The 16,994-nt window shown below is 35.5% G+C and overlaps 1 long non-coding RNA gene across 14 annotated transcripts in view; it reads right to left on the reverse strand.

The window, feature by feature from the left end:
• The window catches only part of LOC104916191 (uncharacterized), an 89,963-nt gene that overhangs the window by 53,875 nt on the left and 19,094 nt on the right, over positions 1-16,994 (reverse strand). For 6 of the 14 annotated variants that reach the window (XR_014881159.1, XR_014881170.1, XR_014881153.1 and 3 more), the window contains 2 exons: positions 6,885-6,969; positions 3,445-3,572 (listed from right to left, as the gene is read on the reverse strand). This is a non-coding gene — a long non-coding RNA (uncharacterized LOC104916191). Of the gene's footprint in view, positions 1-3,440; positions 3,573-4,637; positions 5,167-6,884; positions 6,970-16,994 lie in introns of all 14 variants that reach the window. The other 8 variants (XR_014881168.1, XR_014881157.1, XR_014881175.1 and 5 more) reach the window with 3 other exon arrangements.

Genomic DNA, 16,994 nt, shown 5'->3' on the forward strand with positions numbered 1-16,994 from the left:
TTCAAACTTTATTTTACTACATTTTAAAGTGAAAAGGACATCACACATAAAACTGTATGTTAAAGATGTCTTCAGCTCAGCCAAATTTGTTTTTCTGAATATCCTTGATGGGACAGGTGCCAAGTTTCAAGAACTGCAGCTATTTGTTATGCTGCTTGGGCAATTATTCTAGACCTTGACCTTGGAGATTGCAATTGAAATTATTTAGAAAACTTAGCTTTCAACATTTTGTGAACACTGAGTGATACAGCTACAGTTACAGTAAGTAGCAAGCAATGTCTAATGTCTTGCATCACCTTTAAAATAAAATAGCTTTCTCTTCTTGCCTGGGGATGGAGACAAACTGTCATTCTTTTGTTCTGTTAAATGGCAAGTGTTTCATTTGCCCAATTTGTTTATATCTCAGTGACTTGTAGTAAATGGTGTCATTGAAACCTATATGACCTGAGAACTTTGCCCAAGCATGGATGGAAGATAAACAATATGAATTGTTGTTTTCACACTGCTTCATATGGGAAGGCTTCTAGGTTTGTTAAGCTGCGTATATTTAATAAAATAGTTACTCATACTAGTTAACATTATATGGTCAGGTACCATAATTATAAACCATTATATCAGTTATAAAGCTAGAAGTCAAACAGTAGAGCTTGGTCAGATATAGTTTGAGGCATTTTTCAAACTCCTTGGGAGGGAACACTTTCTCTTAATAAAACACTCATTTGATTTTATAATTATGCAATTGGAAAATTGCAAAGGAATGAAGCATTATGTAAGCAATTATGATTCTGATACAAATTGCAGTTTAATTATTAATTGTTGCAAATGTATCGCACATATTAATCAGCAATAAAAAAATGAAAAATTTGGAATAATTTTAGAATTAAGAAAAGCATGTTTGGGAAAACACATGCTTAAACACATTACCACTGATGGGTAATTTCAAAACAATCTAGTAAAATTAAATATGCATTAGGACTAAATTTTAGCAGTAATTAAGTTTACTTGACCATTTCTAAAACTTCCAGTTGAAGCTGCAATAATAATGTTTACAGTAGTGACAACAACAAAAATGACCTTTCAAATATTCGGCTTGTGTGTAGTATGTTGACAAATAAAAACAGATTTTTTTACAAAGTATGATTGTGTTTCATTTAAAAGAAGTTATGTATAGCTGTACAGTGTCATTTAGCAAACTCAGAACAGAGCCATCGGACTCTCATATAGCTTTCTAACTAATGTAACATTAAAACTATTGCCCCTAGCTCAGACAGTAAACATCAGCTGCCTAAAACAGGAATTTCACTTCTATAAAAGTCTCTGAATTTTTATCATTTCCACCTTTGGTCTGCAATATTAAGTTCTGACACAGGAAGAGAACTGCAAGTTGTGAAATAACAAAAAATAAAGTTATTTTTTGAATCATTTCCAAGCTGGATTGTGGAACACTCTTGGAAAGCTCTTGAGAGAGCCTGTTCTCACAAGATTTGCAGCTCAACTTTCTGATGAAAGGGATTTGAATAAACATGAACACAAGGCACCAAAACCTTTTGTTCTGTGACTTCTCAGGTGGAGAAAAACAATTAAATAATTAATGTTTTGGCTCTGGAAAGTTAATTATTGAATGATTCATGGTGCTGAAAAACAGCACTGGAACTAGTCCAAACTGTATAGTTCTGATACTTGAAATAAAAAAAAAAAAAAAAAAATCATTTTACTGAAGCCAAAATGCAAGAATGCTAGCAATGTGTTCTGGTTTTAATACATCTTGGCAAACACTAGACACATATGAATTCAGAAACGCAGTTTAGCACTATGAAGTTCAAGCACCAACTAGTTCAACTCGGAAGGATACATTTCCTCACCTTTAATTACCTTAGGATGTATTTCCTAAGATAGTTACACTGCTGAACTGTAAAAAGTTATTAATAAAGGATGGATCCATTTATGAAATATGTGAAATGACAGATAAACATTGAAAAATTGTATGAAATTTTTTAGCTTATTTCAAAGTGGAAGTTTGTTTCAATGTATACAAGAACAAATTTGATGAATACCTGCCACTAAAAGCATTATTTAACGGATCCCCTCTCATTGATTTATTCTGCTCTTTTTATTCTAACCATATTAACACACTTGCAGTTCAGCCTGAAGAAGACAAAAGTTCAAGAAATTTGAAATCGCCCATTCTTTGTGAAACTCTAACAGGTAGAGCTCCAACAGACAGCTTTACAAAACACGCCTCTCTCCAGCAATTACAGCATAAACACCAGTTACACGTCAGCTTTCAGAATAGATCATGGGCAGCACGTTGAGTCTATTGTTTCTTCTTGTAACCATAACATATAATCTCCTTAATAGTTTTGTCCAGCGTTTATAATCTTATTTTTTTTTAAGAACTAGATGTTCCAAAGAATCCATTTAGTTGCACAGAAACATTTTGCTTGATCTGTTATTTAAATTAATCTACAGTTTGCAGTAATTTATTTTTGTGTCAAGGTTGTCCTTGTATTTAATAACCTTTAGTTACTTTTAGTAATCGAATTTGCTTAGTAATAACATGTCCATTCACGTCTATTTTCACTTTTAAATGCCAAAAAAAAAAAAGCAGGCTCTTTTATTCTCCTCATAAAATGAGATTTCCATTCTGTCAGTTATCTTAGCTGCTCTTTCTTCAGTTGTTCCTGAATACAGGCGATTGCTTTTGCTTTTTCACAAAGACTGGAGATTAGGTATCAGAAACTGTGATCATATTCCTTTAAAGCTTCCCTCCTTCTGCTTCAGATACTTGATCAGATATATGTTGGGATCAGATTTGAATTTTTCATTGTTTCAGGCTATTGGTAATGCATAGTCATGCTGTGATTGACTTTAATGTACAGGACCCAATCTTTCTTAGCCATTTACAATGAATTATTCTCTGTAGGATAACTGTACTTATCTAATTAATAAAATTCTAATTTAGATGTCACATTATCACATCTTATCTCATTACCATCACACCAAACCACAAACTATTTTGGTTCTTTCTGGAAATCAAGACATTTCTTTGTGATGGCATCTACCGAATTTGTCATCTGATTCCTTTAAATAGATGTTTTATCTAATGCCAATATTGCTAATGGAAATATTAAGTTAGAACAGCCTCAGGACAAATCGTTAAAAAATCTGATTATGTTTTCTGAATGCATGCTGCATTCTCCCATTGCCGTTTTTTAAAACACACATTGACAGTAAAGATTTTGTTTCACCATAAATAAATAATTTTTCCTTTCTTAAAATAAGTAGAGCATTTGCTGTTTTTCTAGTAAGGTAATGTGTTTCTTTGACACAATTTAATTGAAATTCTTGCTCCCCTAATAAATTCTGCGGATGGGAATAAAAGAAATTTCATTTGTGCTTAAAGTGAAACCTTTGGGGTTGTGAGGAGAGTCAAAACTTACTCACAGAGGACGTGAAATTTCCATCCCTAATCAAACAGGACATGAGCAACCTGATCAACATCGGCCCTCCACTGAGCGTGAAATTGCACAGGTTATTTCCAGTTGCTTTCCATTTTGGAGAGTTCTGTGAATCTGTACAAACAAGAAGTGTTGAAAATTACTACATCATCTAGGTTACCCAGAAAATAAGGCACCTTGTTACCAATATTTAAATCAAAGCCACTACTAATACTAAATTTACACTGTTATTGTTCTTCTTTCTCGTTTAAGTACTAGTATTGCAAAATAAATGTACCGATTGGTTTTCATCAGTTAAATCTTCAGTGACAGCCTTTTGCCCACACTTGCTGCATATAAATTCAATCAATAGGAACAAAAATCAACTAATAAATAGACAGACAGACAGATAGACAGATAGATAGATATAATGACAGGTAACTAATTCACCTAGTCACAACAGTCTGTTTTCCTTAAATATAATATCTTCACAGACTGTAAAGTAGATTTCTCATTATGGAAATGTAAAAGAACATCAAAACATGGTTTACATATGTGTGTGTGCATATACTTATATAAAAAGTATGTCTACATATGTCCACGTATATATTCACACACACATATATAAAATATATATACAGGTATGTATGCATATACACAATTATATATATTTTTAAATATAAAAAGTGCCACCCTGATGTATAAAACAACATACAAGATCAGGAAAATGTTTTCTACAAATAAGAAAACAAAGGTTAGAGTGCATTGTCTTTGTTCCTTTAGCATGTATTATGTACAAATGTATCTACTAATAAATACACATGTAGCTTCAATTCAGAATGCCACTGAACATTTGACAAACGAGTAAAACCATAGGCTGGAGATAGAATAAATTTTTCTAAGCAAAATTATACAAAAATAAATATTTTCAATTTTAGTATTTATTTTACTTCACCTTTACATTGCTTAATATTTTTTTCTACACTCTGGCATATGAACCTCTGTTTTAGTTATGCAGCATGAATCAGACACAGAAAGTCCATTAGCTGGTATGAAATTTTGAATTCAAATACCCCAAGGTCCAAAACAATTTCAGCAACATCACCATACCTTTATTTTTCCCTTATATTACTAAAGACATAGTATGTATGTCCACTTCTCTAGTACCATTAAAATGAAGCTATAGAAAAGCTTACTTACATGTTAGCTGTGTGAAAAAATCCATCTTTCTACCCAATGGACTTTTACAACTCCAGGATTGTGGTACACGTTTCACCTCTCTGTCTTCTAGCTCAAACAGAGCCCATCAGTGTGTTATTTTCTCACTTTTTGGTATAGGTGAAAAATATGAGGTGTGTAGTTTATATTGGTATACTAGATCTGTTTCTCAAATGGATAATGATCTGCTGTGGATGTGAATTAAAATCCATCAAAAGCCAATGTTAATGTGAAACTGCAATATGGGAAGCTGGGTAAAAGCTGCTGTTTTTCTGTAAAACCCAATATAATCTTCAGATCATCAATCCCTTGAATTCTAGAGATGAGGTCCTCCAGACTGAGATCATGATCGAGCAGAGTTTCAAGTAGGCTTTCTATACCACACAGACACAGGTGAAAACCCTGTTACTCCTCCTGTGCTGTGCCAAATATTTATTGCTGCACACCCTTGCTCTTGATTATTTGGAAGAAGTATTTATTTATTTCATTAAGGTCTGTGTTGTTTCTTCCCCTGTAAGACAGAACTTGTATTAGTCTCCTCCGCTGCCAAGTCAATAGGCAGCTTCTGCAGTACTGTATGGATCACTGAAAAAAGAATGTGTACTGTAAAATGATTCTTTTTTTTCTTTTACTCCTCGTCACCTTCTTAATTCTGTCATCCACTTATGCATATGTACAGATTTTGAAATCTAGAAATCCCATATCTGTCTCAAACTCAGGTTGCTCAGACAGAATTTGGGGGATCTTCTGTATGGCACTGAGCCAGTAGGTTTCCCAACTGCTTTCATATCCAGCTCAGCATGAATTCTCTTCTTCTGTAGCATATTTTCATATGTATTTCATTAGTTTTTTTGGAAGGCAAAAAACAAAGAATTTGGAACCAAGATACAGTTGTTTTCTTTTAAATAAAGTTTAGATTCAGTCTGGATTTATATCCAAAGTTTTAGTTTGAATATAAATTGACAATGATTATCTACTATGTTCTTTATTTATATTAGTAAATTTATTATATCCATTCAACTAAATTCTTACATTTGAGAGAAAAAGGAAACTCAGGTTTTGCTAATTGAACTTTTTGAGTAAAAAAGACTTCCTATAATTACGCTGACAGAAAAGAAACTGAAAATCTGTAACGGAGGCTTCAGGGTTCAATTCTTCACCCCTGAATAATCCAGAAGGTTGTGGAGATAAAGGCCACAAACAGAACTCCTAATTAATTGCTTCTGAGGTTTAGAAAGTCCCAGGAAAAGAACTACTTTATATTAATGATTTCAGACTAGACTGTGAGAAACAGCCTAGTTTGGATTCACTATACGAAGTGGTTCTGGGACACTGTTCATCATGCATCATGTTTTTCAGGAGACAATTTTACAGCTACAGTCTCTACTTTTTGTACTAAGGGAATCCCTGAAGTCTGGATTGCACCTTTGAGAGTACCATTCTGCCAGCAATGGTTCTTGATCAGATTTCACTAATAGAGACACTGCAACATATCGTTTTGCAAAATTTATCATGATGCCATTGTTCCAGCTGAAAATGAACAAAGGAATCATAACTGAGGAAATACAACTAGTGAAGTATTTCAGCCTCTTGTAATGTGAGATCTCCTCAAGTCTGGATTTAAATCAGGATCTAAATGTGAATTTCATGGGAACTATTGATGCGAGGGAGTCTACCTGCTATTATTTAAAAATCTGAAAGACAATAAATGTCTTCAGAGAAGTTAAAGTAAAAAAAGTTGCTGGAAATACAACAGTATAAATGGAGTAATGGAAATTTAATAATTTTAAATGACAGTTGGCTTATTACTTGGCAAGTCTAAACCAAAACTACATTTAAAAATAAATAAAAAAAAGCATCATTCCTGATTTTGATTTTCATTTACTTTCCATTGCTAGCCAGAAGTTATAGTATAGTTATTTCTAAGCATTGGAAACTGCATGACACAGTCTTCTCTTGGGAAATTTCTAAGAGGTTTTTGCAGACACAAAAGGCCTGTAGAGTTCTTATAAAGCACTAAAAGCTATCTTTGTAATTCTTTTTCTGAAGTCAGACTGGAAAGGACTATACTAAATACAAGAAAACATATTATTTTTTCTTCTTGTAAGGAAGAAAATTGCAATAAAAAATAAATCTTTTATATTTTAGTGTTTTGTTGACTTTCTTGCAGTCTCCCATTTATTAAAACTGAGGAAGGTTTGAAGCCTTGGAGTTTCTAATAACACTTACAGAGAGGTTTGTCACTGTTCCTCTGCACCGTGTTAAAACACTCACTCTTATTATGCACTCCAGCTCATTAGGAATGGAGAAATACCTGGAAAAAATAGGAATCCATTTACGAACTGTTCTTTCTTTTCCATTTCCAAAACAAACCAGTGAATAAAAGTTTGTATAATTTTGCTTATTTCCACCTCTGAAAAATCCCCAAGACAAGTAGTGGCAAAACAGACTGAAGAGAGATGCCTGAGGTACTTTTTGCTCAGCTGCAATCAATAGAGTGCTAAAACCTTTAGCTATCTGGGACATGAGGACAAGGTCAAGGACAGTGACATTCATCCCATATATCTTTGCAGGTATATAATGTTTTTCTAGATCTGATCTAGTTACCCTTTCCATGTAGTCACTAGAACTAAACAGGTAGGGGGCAGGTCATCTGGCTTAAATTAGCTGTTTATTTATGAGGTGATTGTTTTCTATTTTTCTTCAGAGATTATGAACAGATATAAGGTCACTACTTCAAGTGTAGAGTAGGAAAGAACAGCTGTTAAGATAAATCTCATTCAGGCTATCTTTGTGATTTGCTCAGACACTATTGTGTGTTAAACTCTGTGATCTTGCAACAAGACTGAGCCTACTAACTTAATGACATTTTTGAATTCTCTATACGTGCTCTGCAAATGTGTACAAACAATTTCCAGCCAAGTTCTACATTCAAAGCAGCTTCATTTTGAATATTCTGTTTCAAATGGGGAAAACGGAGATATATTTTCAATGACATTAGGGAGGTGAGGATGTCACCCATAGCTCCTGAGTGAAATTTCAAACTATTCTCACTGATCAATAACTTGCCAATTTAATAACAATAAATAAATAAATAGATAGATAGATAGATAGATAGATAGATAGATAGATAGATAAAAGTTGCACTAGACTGTGAGCAAGTGTCAACTGCGAGCAAGTGTCAGAATGAATCATTATAGCTTTTAGGTGGGGTTAATTCTAAACTGACCACTTTCTATATTTCCATCTTCTTTCAATAATCTTCATAACTTCAGATGTTTTGTGCAATCGTTGGTTGTTTTTTGTTCTTTAATTTGTAGTTTTGTTTTCTTTTGTTTTGTTTTGTCTACTGAAAAGCCAATCCTCTCCTTTCCTTACAATTCAGTCCAAAATAGCATTACTATTGTGTGTTTAAATGGGAGAGCGGAGGAAAAAGTTTGGGTTAAAATAAATGTTTCACTTGGATCTCCATTACATGTGTGAGAATGACTCAGATTAATTTTTTTCCTTTGAGTGCTGAGCTACATTTACTACCTTCCAGGAAAGTGCCACAATTGTTGAATCATAAGGATTCTGTCATTCAGTGTTATTAATGTCTTCTCCTGACATGTTTTATCCTGTACAAATTTGAAATATTTAGAAAGACAAGTCATTCTAAGGGAGTGCAGAAATGTTAAAGCCAACAAATAATTCTCCTTGGCTTTGCATCTTATTCAAACTGAAACAGCTGGAACATAAGAGGCAGAAGAAGAACCAGCTTGAGAAAGCCAACAGGATAACGAATAAGAGATTTTTTTCTGAAAGTCTGAGAACCCCTGTTCAAATTTCTGCAGGATTGGAAGTACTTGGGATTTGTGGGTGAATGGCTGAATATATCCAGACTATAAAAGAGAAAGCATGCAAAACAGTGACTCCATCACTCTACTTTGAAACCTGGCCTTGACTTTTCTCAGAAGAAAACAGTAAATTTGGGGCCTGAAGAGCTTTGGGACTAATGACATTACATTTTTCAAGTAGTAAAGTATATACAGATCCACAGATGTGTGTTCACACTTCTATATGCTGTTTCCAGCTTTTGCTTGGAATTCAGTTGTTGAAATGTGCTACTTCTATGACGTTTGATATCCAAAGCTTCTCTTGGGACCTGTATTTCATAGTACATCACTTCTTGCCTGGGGCAAATGAGATTTCAGGGATTCAGTTCTTTTTGAAGTTGTTTCCTTTCTAAATACAAGTAGCCAGAATAACCTGAATGAGAGGTATTTTTTATAACTCTGTCTTACTGCTGTACTTATTGTGCCAAATGCTTCTGCCAGGCAGTGTGGTCTCTGACTACCCAAGCAACCTGATGAAGAATGACTTGTGAATATGCTAGTATTTTTCTCTAAAGCACACTGGTGGAACTATGCAGCACTGGAGTGGCACTTGTCTCTGACTCCTGTTCTCTCATAATTACAATGTGTGGTTTCTTCAGTGAAAAGTACATGAAATGACCTTAAAGTTGTGCTTCTGGAACCACATAGGACTTGTTGGGATTGTATGGAAAGACTATTTAACATAAAGGATGTTCTGGTGCAATTTCATGTTATCTTCGTATATCCCTGGAACACGTTCTTTTCAGAATGAAGGAAGAAAATTAAGTGCCAGTCTTACAGACTTGCCTAATTTCCCTATCCTAAATCATAATTTGGAGGAATTATTTTGTTTTTGGCTGGTACTGTGAATTAAGATAGTTCATTTGTTCAAATTTCTCTAAGATGATATGTGCAGGAGACTTCTTTTCTTAGGGTATTTTGTGTTTGTTGTTGTTTGGTTTTGTTGCTATTTTTTTCTAATATTTTACCATATAGAATTGCGTCACTTCAAGAATCTTGTATGTATATATTTTTTTATATTATCTCACATCTTTGAACAAAGTGTCATCAGACTGTTATCTGACACTCCCAGGTGCTATTATTACAGTACAATTAGTTCACGATTCTAACAGTATACTTTTGTCTGACATCAATTAATCTTGGTACTTGGAGGCTTAATTCCAGCATCAGATACCACAGTGTAAACACTCATCAGTGCAGCTGTTGACATCTGCACTAAATATCTAATCTATCATTATAGAGATTATGGAGGTTCTGGCAACACAATCTGTAAAGTTTAGGAAGTGATTTAACTCCCTATAGTGTGCATACCCATACACAGTCTTATGAATCTTCCTCTAGACTTTGCTGACAACATTGAGTGAACGCTGAATGCATAGAACTCAGATGCCTAACTCACATGTAGACCTAAATTCAAACTTCCGAACCTGGTCATTAAGTTCACTCAAGACACTCTCCCTCTGCATAATAAAATGATTTTATTTAGATATTTCTCTTTAGTAGTACTCTCCTTTAGTTAGTACTTCAGACTTAGTTACATAAAAATTACCAAGTTTTGCAGGGTATTTTGTATTACAAGGAAGTAAACTTCTGAGCTACTTTTTTCTTTCCCAGTTTCAGTCTGGCTACTTTCAGTTTGCCTAGCCAGTAATTCTTTTTGTAAAACTGTATAATTAAATAACGTCATCTGACACTTATGACAAAACTATTATCCAAATATTCTATTTAAATCTTAATTTTGTCCATTTGAAACCTACTTTTTTTGAATATTTCCCCCCTTATGTCCATGAGACACATTCTGAATAGAATCATAGAATGGTCTGAGTTGAAAGGGACCATAATGATCTAGTTTCAACCCCCCTGCTGTAGCAGGGTCACCAACCACTTGACCAGGATGCACAGAGCCACATCCAGCCTGGCCTTGAATGCCTCTAGGGATGGGGCATCAGATCAGATGGAATAATCCAAAGGATCCTGATTAAACACGCATATTGCATTCTATAATAAAGACTAAAGAATGTCAAATGATTTTTTTTTTCATCAATTAAGTGATCATAAATGGTCCTTAATTTCTCTTATTGCCATTCCAGGGCTAACTTGATCTCCTGATGCTAGAAATTTAAATAGAAGGGAAGGTATGCATAGGAGGCATAACCTTATTTCCATTACTTTTTTCATATATTATCCATCGTGAGATGAAGATATAGACAAAGACTGTAAGTAAATCCATACACACACTACAAAGATTTTCCCCTGACCAGACCCAACCCTGGTCTAATCTCTAAGCTCTGAAGATGCATTAGCGTGTCATTGTACTTTAGCGATAACAGCAGAGTCTCAGCAGAGCTCAGCAGGTTTGGTATAACTCTAAGCTAACATAACCAGCTCACTGACAGATTGGAGCTGGCTCACATCCACATACCCTGGAGTACAGACAAAATAAGTTCAAGTCTATCTGCACGTGTTCATAAAAGCAAAAGCACAGCTGCACATCCTAAAAGAGAAAGGGAGTGGCTCAAGCCAGAAGCTCACCCCACTTCCTGCCTAAAAATGGAAAGGGAACTGAATCTCAGGGGGAGAATTGTCTGATTTGATGACACAGTCACAGAGTTGTCCAAGGAGTTTGCCTTTCAGAGAGGCATGGAGCTACACTTCCCCTAGCACAGAGCTATTGCTAAATGTTACAGTTAATCCTTCAGGGTATGATTCCTATGTTAGCCTTTGAGCCTGCATTAGATCATCCAGCTGTAGGAAGGAGAAATACTTGGCAGAAAAGAAAGTAAGGCGATGTGCATATGTATTTGGCTCCATCTTTCTCCCAGATGAACACTACAATTTTATTTCTTTCAGGTAGGAAGGAAAATCTGTTAACAATTTAGCTTTGTGTCTCTCATCTTTGTGAATTCATTTTTATTCCTAGTAATAGCGGAATTTATAGTAATTGGATTTTAATAGTAACAGAGAATTATTAAGGTTGGAAAAGACCTCTAAGATCATCTAGTGCAATCATTAACTCATCACCACCATGCCCACTAAATCACGTCCCTGAGTGCCATACATAACTTTTATGTAACTTCTTAAAAGAATTTCAACTCACTTGCTTTAAATTTTCCAGACAATTTAAGCTAAGCTTACAGATAAAGTGTTGTATCTCCTACCAACATAAATACAAGCAAAGTCATATTTAAGGTAAATTTATTGAAATAAACACAATGTTATTTGCTGCCTATTATCTTAACTTAATTGTTTTAGAACACCAAAATAAGTATTTTGGAGAAAAAGTTGTATTTAGAGGGAAAAAAAAGGAGGGGAATAATTTCTTCAGCATGTATATTTATAAATTCTCAGTAACACAAATTAGATTTATATTTGTCTGATGGATTTAAATTGGTCCATTCTAAATTCTAAAGTCACAAGAAACAGACAAACACCACCTGAAATAAAATACAGAGAAGTTGTGCTGTCCATAGAAACCACCTCACCTTTTTTCTATAAGTTCAGCTCTCAAGAAATGTGTGGAAATGATAGGACTGGTTGAGTCAGAAATCACCTGCAGGTGACCATAGAAAGCATCTGTTTTCAAGGGTAGATTGGCTTAATAGAAAATTGTTTATGGTCTACTCTGAATAACAGAGGTAAGATGAAATTCTGTTCTGCCTAAAAGATGTGCAATTAGTTGTTAAAGAATTAGGTACTTATTTTTTCATCCAGTTGAAGGGGTTTGAAATTATAACAATTTACAAATATTCTTTCCATATTTTCTTGGAAATATTTAAAGATGTATCACTAATAATTCCTAGCAAAATGGGATTCCACCCACTATTGGACATAATTCATTATCCAGAGAGATCAGCAAATATTAAAGAATGGGTAAAATTAAGAAAAATTAGAGGAATTTAAAATGCTTTATCATTTCTCTTTTGCCAATACTGAAGAAAAAAAGATAAAATATCCACCTAAGGCGCAGAGCATACCTGAAAAACTTCTGTCAGAATAATGACTGTTTTTAGAAGCAATTTCTTAAGAAAAAAATTAACAACTAGCATATATGAAATAGTAACAATAAATCTAAAAGTCATTTTCAAGGACAAAGTTACACAAAGAGTTGCCTCTTATTTCTTGTTATGTCTGTGATGATCAAGATAGGTTTTGCTTCTTGTTTTCAGTTAAGATTTCAGTCGGCCATTTTTTATTGTATTTATCATATGCATAATTATAATAATTATAATAAATAATAATAATAATAGTAATATAATTATAATAAGCTCCAGATCTCTGACTTGGCATAAGTTTTCTAAAAAAACAGAAATGAAAGAGTGCACCACTGCAGGACACTCAGTAAATCTGGAATGATTTAGCCTTAGCTACTCTACTGAAATATGATGAGTTGTGTTTATAACCTAGGTAGAGAGAAACTAATTTATTTTCTGCCATGTATTCTTGACTTGGAGATTTCTGCACTTCTACATTAACTACATCTTGTAATAGATTCTAACAATTCCGCATGTTAACATTCAGAGGCTTTGATTGGTGGTTTTCTTCAAAATTAGGCCAATATGTACTTAGTTTTAATCCTCAAGAAAACAAATGTATCATTGACAAATCACACTGATGCAAACATTGAAAACAGAAGAGTGCTGGATAATATTTACATTGCTGCTAGAAGAAAAAAGCCAGCTAGGAATGATGTTTACAAAACTATCAGATCAAAAAGGATAGACAGTAACTTTATGTTTTCATGTTCAGTTTTAAGAGTTCTCAATTTCTGCCAATACTCAATATAAATTATAGATATCTCAGTGCTGTTTCTATTATTCTTATTCCTCCATTTGAATAATAATGCACAAAGAAAAAGAGCTTGGCTAATAACTTAATCCAGTGAAGCACTGAGCTCACTTTTGAAGATGTTGGGAGGCAGAGACATCTTTTCTAGTATTTATCAACAAGAAGCTGAGGGAGAACCTCAGATTTTTAATTCCAGTGAAAATGTGGGTTCAGCATAGTAAAAATTAATGATCAGTATTGGTTAGAGCAATTAGTACAGCTACATAAATTTCTTCAGTTCCCCCCCTCTCCCCAAATAAAATAAAATAAAATAAAATAAAATAAAATAGAAAAGCACTGCACACTTTCACAAGAAGAGAAACCCTAAGATGGGTTCTGGGGAGCAGAAGTATTCAGAGGGCTTCTGAGCACACCTGCAGAACTCTCTAAAGTAAGTTCTTTCTCTTTGTCAGTCTGCTCAGAGAAAGATATACCTGATAGGCGGAGAGAGTACATGGGAGGGAGGCAGGAAAACCCAATTGTGGAATAATCCCTGTGGAATACATGATCACCAGATGTGGATGATCTGAGGCAGCACTCTGCAATTGAACATTGACTTGATTGTCTGAAAAATGTCCAAGTGCTTCTCAGTGAGTTCTTCTCCCTACTGCTTGATGAGGTTAAGGAGACTAAATTTTTGGACTTCCTTTCTGTGCGTTGTGGTTTAATCCAGCAGGTGGCTGAGCAGCACACAGTCATTCCCTTGCTCCCCCCTTCCCAATGGAATGGGGGAGAGAATCAAGAAAAAAAAAAGTAGAACTCATGGGTTGAAATAAAACTATTTACTAAGATAGGGAAAATGAAATGAAAAATAGCTATGAGTATTTATATATATACATATGAATGTATATACCAAGTGATACACAAGCAATTGCTCACCATTTCCCAACCAATGCCCAGCTGGCCCCCAGGCAGCAGAAGAAAGATGAAATCCCACCCCCATCAAAACTCCAGGCTTCCTTATACACGAGTGTATATAAGTATAATGAGATTAAATGTTTAATTTAAGTAGTAAGGTCCAAAGGCCAGGTTTATGCTATGTTTTTGGCAGAGATATGGAGAAATAAATCACAGTGTGCAATGGGGGTTATGATATCAAGAAGATCCCAGGGTGAGGAGACAGCCACCCAAAACTGCCAGAAGCAGACCATCCTCAGGAGACCAGCTGATACAGTGAGGTAGGTCTGGGAGCAGCAATGTGACACCCCCACATATACATAGGGCAGCATTTATGGAGCACAGTGACCAGGGCATGGTGCAGCATTTTGTGTGGCAGTTCAGCAGGGAGGGTGCAAGGTGGGCTGCTTACTTCTCATCTGAGAAGAGGAAGGTACAGCTGACTTGAGGGGCTGAGGCAGAAACCGAGACAGATAGGCCACAGCCTCACCAGGCTGACATGTGCACCCAGACAGATCTCCTGTGGAGAAACAGAGCTGCCCAGACCTTCAGTTGTGGGGAACTCCAGAATCCGGAAGGAGGAAATTGGCATGGCTGAGCAAGGACCTGTGGTCGAACTGCAGGATAAGGAAGGACACGTGCAGGCAGTGGGAGCAGGGATGGGTGGCCTGGGAAGAAAACAGGAGTGCCATATGGATGTGTAGAGATCAGATTAGGAAAGCCAAGGCATGTATGGAACAGAACTTGGTGAGAGATGTGAAGAGGAAGAAGAAAAAAAAAAACAAGAAGGGATTCTATAGTACATCAGGCCAAGAAGAGCGTACCTCCTCTGATAAATGAGGAAGGAGATATGGCAACAATAGACATGAAGAAGGCTGAGGTATTTAACAAGTTCTTTGCCTCAGTTTTCACTGCGTCTCATGTCACAGATTCACAGCTTCACAGGCATTGGAAAGGACCTCAAGACATCACTGAGTCCAACTCCCCTGATAAAGCAGATACCCTACAATAGATCACACAGGTAGGTGTCCACATGGGTCTTGAATATCTCCATCGAAGGAGACTACACAGCCTCTTTGGACAACCTGTTCCAGTGCTCTGTTACCCTTACCATAAAGAAGTTCTTCCACGTTTGTATGGAAATTCTTATATTCTAATTTCAGGCCATTACTCCTTGTCCTGTTGGTACACACCACCAAGAAGAGCCTGGCCTCATCAATTTCCCTCCCACCTCCCTTTAGATACTTATAAACATTAATCAGATCCCCCCCCCAGTCTTTTTTTCTGCAGGCTGGACAGATCCAGGTTACTCAGCCTTTCCTCATATGGGAGTGAACATCCCAGAACCTCTAGGCAGGGATTAGGAGAGCAAAGTCACTCCCATTTAAAGAGCAGAGTAATTCCAAGACCATCTCATGAGATTCAGTTTGTACAAGGGACTTGATGAAATACATCCCAGTGTCCTAAAGGAGCTGGCTGATATGGTTGCCAAGATACTTTCCATAGTATTTAAAAAGTTACGGCTGTGAGGCAAAGTTCCTGGTGACTGCAGAAAGGGAAACCACCGGAACCATACGGTAATGGTGGTGACTGTGTTGAAAAATAGTGTTTTGTAGCTGAGTTTTTCCTCTATCAAATAGTTATTGCACTCTTTATATCTGTTGGCATTTCCATAGAAATATATGAAGCATTACTTCTGCAGCAATCTGCATTTTATATCCTGAAAAGTAGATAAAATCCCAAACAGGTACACCTAAGTATCAAAGCACTCAAAAATAACATTGATAATTAAAAAAAAAGTAATCTTCTAATTCATTAAACTTAGCTGACATGACAGCTTGATGCAGTAACAGAAACCGACTGTGATCCTATGTACTAACAGAGCAGAACAGCTTGATGGTTTTCCATTTTGCATTATCTGTGGAAAGTTTCAGCATAGGTGTCACTGGTCTTTCCTATCTGTGCCATGGCCAGTATCATCATGTGTTTACTGGTTACCCAGTTTGACGTTGTGCTCATTCACTTATCCTCCAAAATTCCCAGCACAAACAAAAAGACACCACTTGCATCATAAGTTCAGTGATTCATACCACAGCATCAGGCTTCCTCTTTATTAGACCTGGAACTACTACAAAGATGTAACAACTATTTGTAGAAGAGAGAAAAAAAACCCTGCGATTTCCCTTAAGCATAAACGGAACTGGTAATAAGACACGTCAGCTTAAGTGGGTTAACAGGGTCATGGAATCATTTACGTTTTGTCTGGCGTGTGAGTTTCTGGGTTTCTGTTTAGCTTTTAAACAAAAGCAATTATTGTGCTAGGAAAGAAGGGAAGAAAAAGTCCAACAATTTTTGTACAAATAACAGTTCTCCAAGTTAAGATAGTTAAAAGATCTCATTCCTGTGTCTTGGAAATTGTGTCACTGACTACAAATAAATGTGCTATCAAAAGCAAAAGGAGAAAACAATTAAGAATTCACTGCAGACACAGCAATCAGTACTCTCTTAATCTGAGCAAATACCAATGCTCCTGTTATATTTTGTAACTACAATTTTTACTTAATAGATCAATTTTATTTTAACTTCTGAAGGTCTCTAATATTGCCAAATCAAATTTCTCAGCTATTTTTCTCTCTCATGTCCACTAGGTCAGTACTCTGAATTCTCACTGCATTTCCATGAAGAACATTCAGAAATATTTTGCAGGAATATTTTTCTATCTCTTACCATCTTCTCTTCCTCA

This window comes from Meleagris gallopavo, chromosome 1, assembly GCF_905368555.1.
Source record: "Meleagris gallopavo chromosome 1, MGAL_WU_HG_1.1, whole genome shotgun sequence".
NCBI classification, from domain to species: Eukaryota; Metazoa; Chordata; class Aves; order Galliformes; family Phasianidae; genus Meleagris; species Meleagris gallopavo.